This window comes from Psammomys obesus, unplaced genomic scaffold (assembly GCF_907164565.1).
Source record: "Psammomys obesus unplaced genomic scaffold, mPsaObe1.curated_primary_1811, whole genome shotgun sequence".
Classification (NCBI taxonomy): Eukaryota; Metazoa; Chordata; class Mammalia; order Rodentia; family Muridae; genus Psammomys; species Psammomys obesus.
The window spans coordinates 21,687,619-21,696,590 of NW_026596051.1; positions in this window are offsets into that span (position 1 = coordinate 21,687,619).

Below are 8,972 nucleotides of genomic sequence, written 5' to 3' on the forward strand. Positions count from 1 at the left end.
TAATAGCTTTTTCAAGAACAGTGGCAGGAGTCAGTCTCTAATAGTAAGCCAAAGTGCATTCCACCGCCATTTCTATGTGCTTGTATCTCCCCTCTCCCTCCATTAATCATCTAGCAGTCACCAGTTTTTAAATATGCTTAGAAAAAGAGGAAATCACACTTTGGAAGATTTTATGGGTTGTACTCACACATCATAGAATGTAAGTTCCTCCTATAAGTAGGAACCAAAGTGGAGTCAAAGTTTTGAATAAAGCTTCCATTTTGAATAGGAGCCACATAAAGTTAAAGTTGCCAAGACCTCCCTAGGTAACTGACATCCTGCTTGGTGGAGACATGTATGTGGGTAACTGACATCCTGGTTGGCAAGTGAGATATGAATGCCAGGCAATTTGACCCGGCACAGTTGAATAACCCAACTAATGGGAACAGGGTAAGTGTACCACATAAGCATGTTCCTAAGGAAGTCCCCTATCCCTAAATCCTGATTGGTGCCAAAGCTTGCCACAGATGTTTGTGGTTTTGGAGCTTGGAAACACTCTGCCATTCTGGCCGGAGGTCACAGTTCAGCTCCTGACTCTGTTCTGTGGCCCTGAACGCTTGAAGACTCAGTCAGCTCCCGAGTCTGTGCTGTTGTCTGTGACTACTCAGTTTTTGCTGCCTAATTCAAATAAAGATATTGCTTTGCTGGACTCTTTGGCCTGATTTTTGTTTTGGGTTTTCAGACCCCAACACTCTTCAAATAGAAATGTGCTTTTCAAAATCTATTGGTTCATGCAGCAGGAAACAGAGTTTCTGTACACATTCAGACCACATGCTGGCGGCCCTTCCTTTCATGTTTTGAAAATCTAATTGTCAGAATGAAGTGTCTGGAAGGCGTTCTGCTCACAAGGGGGGAGTCCTCACGTGCCACAGCTTGCCTTTCCCACCATGAGAGGTCACAGTATGAAGTACCGTCTACGAGCCAGGAAATGTACCCTCAACGACACCACATCTATTGGCACTCCCACGAGGTCCATGCTCTGAAACTGGAGAGTCGTGGGAGGCTGGGAGCTTGAAGGGCACTTGGAGTTGTAGACAAGATGTGCTTTATTCACTCCAGGTGAAGCCTGAAGGCCTCCACACAGACCATTAGGCAGGCAGCCTGGCACTCCCATACCCTGGCACACCTCCATCCTGCACACAGGCCAGTTGGAGGTGAAGGCAAAGGTCCTTATGAAGGCCCTTGTCCTCCCGTAATAGTTAGACAGAATCACACAGAAGTGGCACTCTGCCCAAAAGTTATGTAACAGACGACATGCTATTTTCTTGGGGTTGCTGGAATAGCTGATAACAGTCATTTATGATGACTCATGCCCCATTGGCCCCAAGACTATCAGCCATGTTTTAGGTGTCTTTCATCAGACCCATATCAGCATTGTGCTGTTCAAATATAAACTGGCCCGTACAGCCCTCTGTTCCTAGGAATCTTGACTTCGGATTTTCCAGTTTCCAGAATGTGAGTACCATGAGCTTCCTGGAAGATGGGAGTTTTATTCTGGCAGCCTGACCTAAGCCCTACAAAACTGCACTTAGGCACACATGAACTGGGATGACTGCTGATATTTTTCTAGGGATGTTTAACAGAAGAGTAGAGCAGATTGAAAAGGAAAAAAGAAAAAGAAAAACCTGAAAAAGTATATCGTTAACATAGAAATTAACTTAATATTGTAACTTTCTGAACTCCACTCCTCCATACCCTTGTTTTTGTGTTTCTGCTTCTCAGTATGAGATGAAGCATGTCGCTTCAAATGTCCTTTTGAATGTTAATTTCTGATCTGTGTAAAACATATGAAACAAAGATATCTGGGTGAGGTGGTAGATTAGGAGCTGCCTCCAAAGTGAGTAGTGATGGAGTAGGGATAAACAGAGGTCTGGAGCATCACAGTGAGAGGATACACAGCTTACATGGCAGAGAAAGGGAGGCCACGTGACTCAAGGTGGGCTGGGGAAGGAAAGCCAGGGACTGGAATTCGGATCCCAGTACCCATCTCAGGTGGCTCATAATTGCTTGTAACTCCAGTTCCAAGGGATCTGACACCTTTTTCTTGCCTCTAAAGGTCCCTGTGTATATATCCATACTCACCCCATGCACAGACACATAAATAATAAATTGTAGAGGAACAAAGCTTCATCTCAAAGGAAAGGCCGACCACATGGGTAACAGGAACTGGCAGTGCTACAGGGCCAACCCCAGCTCTCACAAGGAAAGGGTCAGCATGGAAAGTTTTATTTTTTGATAACCCTGTGCTATGGCCAGGGGCCATCCTGAGGAGAAACTTGTTGACAACAGATCTATGATATTCACAAGTCAGAGAGAGCCTAAAGTCAGTGTGTCTTAGCCTCAGGGAGAAACAAACAAAAAAACAATTGACAGGAGATATGGCTGTCAGCAGAAGCAACCCCACCCTAATGTCAGGGTGTAGATCAACCTTGGGGCTACTTATCTGCTATGGAGTCTTAGCACTCTGAAGTTCCAAAGAACTTGCTATCTCTATCCTTCCTTGGAGGATGTGCAAGTGCAGATCCCAGGGCTGTCCGGCTTTTCTCGTATCTGAAGCTTCTGGGAAACTTTCCTCAGGTAGAAGTCAACCTCCATAGGGTGGGCCTGCTGGACTTCCTTTTACATAAGAAGGGAAGGTCCAGAACTGAAGACAGATTTGTTTAGCTGGTGCCCCTGCTTAGGGTTTACAAACTTAAGCCTGGCTCCCTGCATCTTTGGAGAGACTTCACTTTTAGACAACTAAAAGTTCACTTGTGAAAATGACCAATGACTTTTAAGTAGTTGAAGTAAAGAAGTCAATTCAAGAACTAGAGAAGAAAGCCATGAACTACGATGAGAAGCGGAGCAAGATGGAGGAGAAAGTCAGCAACATGAAAGAGAAAGTGAAAAAAAGGGGGTGAGAAAACCAAGTTTTTAAAAAAGGAAACAGAAACACTAAAAATGAAAAATTCAATGAATTAAATATATAAGAAACTGTGGGAAGTGTCTCAGATGATGAGGCTGAGGAGGGACCACACTTAGTCACTAATTAAGAGAAAATATGTAAATGAGCCTAGCCATAACTTCTAAGAGCTCTGGGATACAATAAAGAGACCAAACTGAGAATCAATGGGATGAAAAAGGAACTCAGAAAAAGTCAAAGGCAAATAATTTATTCAGTGAAGTTATAAAGAGAATTTCCTAAATCTTGGTTAAAGAAAAAAAGAAAAAAAAAAGACTTAATCCACTTCTGCTGTGCATTCGATATCTCTTCGGAGTGACATTCCAGCACCGCCCCCTCCACACACACACCTTGGGCCCTTCCTTGTTACTTAGCTTCTTTGGGTGTGTGGATTGTAAGATGGTTATCTTGTACTATAGGTCTAATATCTGCTTATAAGTGAGTATATACCATGTGTGTCTTTCTGAGTCTGGGTTACCCCACTTAGGATGATCTTTTCTAGTTCCATCCATTTGCCTGCAAATTTCATGATTTCTTTGTTTTTAATAGCTGAATAGTATTCGGTTGTGTAAGTGTACCAAAATTTCTGTATCCATTCTTTGACTGAGGAATATCTAGGTTGTTTCCAGTTTCCAGCTATTATGAATAAAGCCACTATGAACATAGTTGAGCAAATGTCCTTGTTGTATGATGGAACAACTTTTTGGGTATATGAGCAGGAGTGGTATAGCTGGGTCTTAAGGTAGAACTATTTATTCCCAATTTTCCGAGAAAGCACCAGATTGATTTCTACAGAGGTTGTACAAGTTTACACTCCCTCCAGCAATGGAGGAGGGTTCCCCTTTCTCCACATTCTCACCAGCATGTGTTGTCACTTGAGTTTTTGATCTTGGCTATTCTGACTGGTGTAAGATGGAATCTTAGAGGAGGGTTCCCCTTTCTCCACATTCTCACCAGCATGTGTTGTCACTTGAGTTTTTGATCTTGGCTATTCTGACTGGTGTAAGATGGAATCTTAGAGTTGTTTTGATTTGCATTTCTCTGATGGCTAAGGACATTGAACATTTAAGTGCTTCTCAGCCATTTGAGATTCTTCTGTTATGAATTTGGATGAGAGAGGGAACTGGGTAGGAGATGGAATGGGGAGGGAAACAAGGATGGGGATCAGATGTGGGGAAAACAGGGGTGGGAGGTGAGAGGCTGGGAACAAGAAGGGAAACTGAGGAGGGAAATCTCTTTGTCGAGGTGGAGGTCTGTGACGGGGTAGGCTCCTGGGAGGATATGGGTGTGACTCTAGCTGAGACTCCTAAGGTGATGGGGGAGCGTGAAGACTGAAGTGACCATCTCCTAGCCAGGCAGAACTAGTTGAAGGAAGGGAACAAAAATCTACTGGCAAAACTTTTGATCCAAAAATTATCCTTCGTACAAGAAGTGAAGGGATTAAGAGGGAACAAAGATTGAGGGAATGACCAACCAGTACTTGAACCAACCTGAGACCCACTGCAGGGTAGAGAGCCAGTCCCTAACACTATTAATGATGCTCTGCTGTGCTTGCAGCCAGGAGCCTAACTTGACTGTCATCTGGGAGGCTCCAGCCAGCAGCAGATCCAGGTAGATGCTGGGACTTGCAGCCAAGCAGGGTACAGAGCTCAGGGAGTACTATAGAAGTGTTGGGGGAAAGGTGCAAAAAACTGAGGGGAGGGGAGGGTGAACAGGAATCTCACAAGAAGACCAACAGAGACAAATAACCCAGTCCCATGGGGGATTATAGAGACTGAGATATCAACTAAGGAGCATGCATGGTCAGGACCTAGGCCCCCATGTATATAGGTGGCCTATTGGGTGCCTGGTCAGTGATGGGGGCTATTTCTAACATGGATTGTATTGCCTGCTTCTGATCCCTTTCATCTGGCAGTACTGCCTTGCCTGGCCTCAGGGTGGGGCCATGCTCAGTCCTGATGTGATTTGATGTGTGGGGGAGGGTTGATAGGGAAGCTCCTCTTTTCTTGGGGGAAAGGGAGAGGGGAAGGAGAAAGGAGGGGAAGATGGGGGACTGAGAGGAAAGAAGGGAGAGGGCACCTTTGGGATATACAGTAAATAAATTGAAAAAAATTTCTAAAAAATAAAGTAAAAAAAGAACAAAAGACTTATGAGTATAAGTGGCATTTTGAACCTCAGACAGACATGACCTGACCAGGGAAGGTCCTCACCATGATACACTACAGTCTATTAACATGCATGTTAATATACAGATTATAAAATGCCAACACATAGGCAAACACAGCATCCAAATGACATCAGATCTGAACAGAGATCCTGAAAGTTGGAAAAGCATGGGCTGCATGTGGTACGTTAAGCCCTGAAAATGACTGATAAAAAAAAATTAGCTATATCCGGTAGAGCTATCTTTAAAAATTAGCAGAGCAATAGGGCTATTTCAACTTAAAAACAAACCAGGGCCATTTATACCCACCAAGCCAATACTGCTGAGGACGAGTAAAGAAATTGTAAACACAGAGGTGGGCTAAAGGCTCAGTCATAAGAGCACAGGGAAGCATAAATGTTCTAAGTGGAACAGAAAAACCAAGGGGAACTAAGAATACACCATGTCCAACACAGTAAACAAGTAGCTCCGAATGTTAGCAGGAAACAGAAGAGTTGCTTTTGGTCATGGTGTTTTAACACAGCAGTAGAAGGCGAACCTAACTAAGACAAAAGTAATGGCAGGAATTCAGGGAATGTTTACTAAAACAACAAAATACAGAAGCAGTTAAAGAGTTGGTTTTGTTTGTTGTTTTTGTTTTCGTGTGTTTGTTAGTTTGAGACAGTCTCACTATGTAGCTCTGGTGGTCCTGGATCTGAAGATGTAGATCAGGCTGGCCTTGAACTCACAGAGATCCACCTGTCTCTGCCTCGCTGGTGCTGGGATTAAAGGCACGTATCAGCGTATTTGCTTAATAGCTGGTTCCTTGAAAAACAAACAAACAAAACAAAACAAAAACAATTGACAAACATAAGCTGACAAAGAGATAAGACCCAAGTTAATAAAATTAGAGATGAAAAAGAAAGCATAATAAATAGATACCAAGGAAATCCTGAAGATTACCAGGGAATACTTTGAAAATTCAGAAGAACTGGAAAATCTAAAAGTAGATAAATTCCTAGACACATGTGATCAAGTAAACCAAGATGTAAACAACTTAAGCAGATCCCAGATAACCATGATGGAAGCAGTAATAATCTCCCAGCAAAGGGAAGCCAGGAGCAGAGAGTCACTGGTGAATTCTGTCAAAACTTGAAAGAGTTCACATCAGTGGTCCTCCAGGTAGTCCATAAAACAGGAAGAGAACTCACACCACTACACTTTTCTAGAAAGCCAGAATCACTCCAGAATCAAGACTGGATAAAAAAATACAACAACAAAAAATACAACAACAACAAAACATAGACCAACTTCCCTGATGAACACAGACACAAAAATTCTCAACTAAAACATTTCTAAATGGAATTAAGGGACACATTAAGAGGCTACACAGAGAAACCCTTTCTCAAAAGCCAAAAACAAACAACCCCCCCCAAACAACCCTCAAACCAAACCAACCTGATTCTCCTCAAATCCCAACAAAAACAAAAACCCCAAAAAAGAAATTGAAGATACTAGAAGATGAGAAGATCTTCCAGGCCAATGAATTGGCAGAAATCTGTTACTAAAAGTGATCTGTACACTCAAGTGTGTCCTCATTAGAATTTCAACAGCATCTTTCACAGAACTACTAAAATAAAAATCCTGAAATTGGTAAGGAGCACAAAAGGCCTCAAATAGCCAAAGCAATCCTAAGAAGAAAGGACAGAGCTAACATGATAACCAACTGCTAATTATATTAGAGCCACATTAACAGAAAGATATGGTATTGTCACGAAAAGACAATGGAAATAGGAAAGAGGACTGGAAAATAACTCCACACAGCCACAGCCTTTGAAAAAGATGTTAAAAACATGTATTTGTGAAAAGACAGCCTCTTCATTGAACTGGAGAAACTAGGTCTTCATATTTAGAAGAATAAAGCTAAACTTATACTTTTCTCCTTACACAAAAATCAATTCCAAGTGAATCAAAGCCTTTATTATAGGATTTAAGATTTCGAAACTGCTAAAGGATAAGAATCCACTATAAAGGCATGGGTGAGGACTTTCTAAAATGGATTCTAATATTACAGGATATCCCAAGAACTGACTGACTGGATTACATGAAATGAAAAACAAAAACAACCTTCTGCACAGCAAAGGAAACATGCAGTAGATGGAAGTTAAAATCTGCACCATCTGAGAGGAGATTAAGATTAGAGTCTATGAACAATCTAACCTCCCCCTCCAAAATCCAACCAACCAAAAGCAAACAAAACAACCCATCCAAACAATAAACAGGCTAATGATTCAGACAGTTCTCCACAGAAGACATACAAAAGGGCAAGGAACATTTTAAATAATGTTCAATACCCCAAGCCATTAGGGAAATGAAAAATTAAAACTACATTGAGATTCCATCTCCTGTCAGAATGGAAATCATTAAGAAAACAAAGAATGCAAGTGGAGATGGAGGAACCCTTATACAAACCGATACAGCCAATGTGGGATAGAGGTTCCTCAGATATTTAAAAAGCTAGCATGCAATCTAACTATCCCCTCCTGGGATACCTGATGGAATCTAAGTCAGACACAACAGACAAATATGCATATTTTCTGCTGCATTCTCAACAGCCAAGACATGGAACCACCAGATGAGTGGCCCAAGAAAGTCTTGGTTTCATTCAGAAAGTCCAGGTTTCATTCAGCCCTGAAAATTGAAATTCTGCCACCCAAAAAAAATGAACAAAACTAGACATCATAGTAAGTGAATCAGGCCAGACCCAAATGTTATGTTTTCTATCAGAGGAGAAATCTAGTAATGTATGAGTATGTGTGCCTATGTATGACATGAAGGCGGGATTTATGGGGGAGGGACAGAACTAGCAAGAGTGTGGGCTGGAGGAGCTATGGGGGCGGTCAGTGGGAGCACAGCACAATACTACATATGTGAAAATGTCATGAAGCTATTGCTTTGTGCAATTAGAGATCTTCGAAGTACTTTTAGAATAAATATAAAGAGCTCATTTTTAATTTCAGATTAAATTAGACATCTATTGGGAAGAATTGACATTGACAGGGACATTGCTGCCACAGCCATTTCATTTCACTTTTAAAAGTATTACATTTGCACTTGGCAGTGTTTCTGCACATTCCTTCTTTTTGCAAATGTTTTTTTTTTTTTCTTTTCCAGCTTTTATTTTGCAATCTACCATTTTTTTTTATTATAGTCAAAACAAAGGAAATCAATTATAAAATGTCACTGGCCTGGCAGTATCTAATCCCTACTATATTTCCAAATAAATTACAGTAGTAAATGGGGATGGCATGTCCATATTAATGCCAATTTTCCTTTGATGTGTCCAATGTCAATGGCCTTCCAATTAAAATTTCAGTGTACAAATGCTTAGGGAAGATCAGACAGCCTAGAGATACTGAAATACAGCCTCACAATGCTTCATAGGGTCGCCTATGGAAAGACTCACCATTTCCTGTGCGCCTGGTCAGTATTAACTGACTTGTTCTTAGCTTTGAAATGGGCTCGGCACACAGATCCATTACAGATCAATACCAATATGAACTGCATACACGGGTTGACGGCTCATGTTGCAGCTAGGGCGGGGTGCTAAAGGAATGATGAAAATCCACTTGGAATGACCTCTTGTAAGAATTTCCATTCTTTAGGATTAAAATACTTTTCATATCATCTGGGCTCACTCACATTCTTCTGGAAAAGGTTAATGCAAACCTCAAGATTGATAGGTGGTTTATACTACATGTGCCCATGGTGGTTTGGAAGTTTATTTTTGATAATTTAATATTAAATACTCTTGACTTCAAGTAGAGAAGTATTTTTAAAATAGCATAG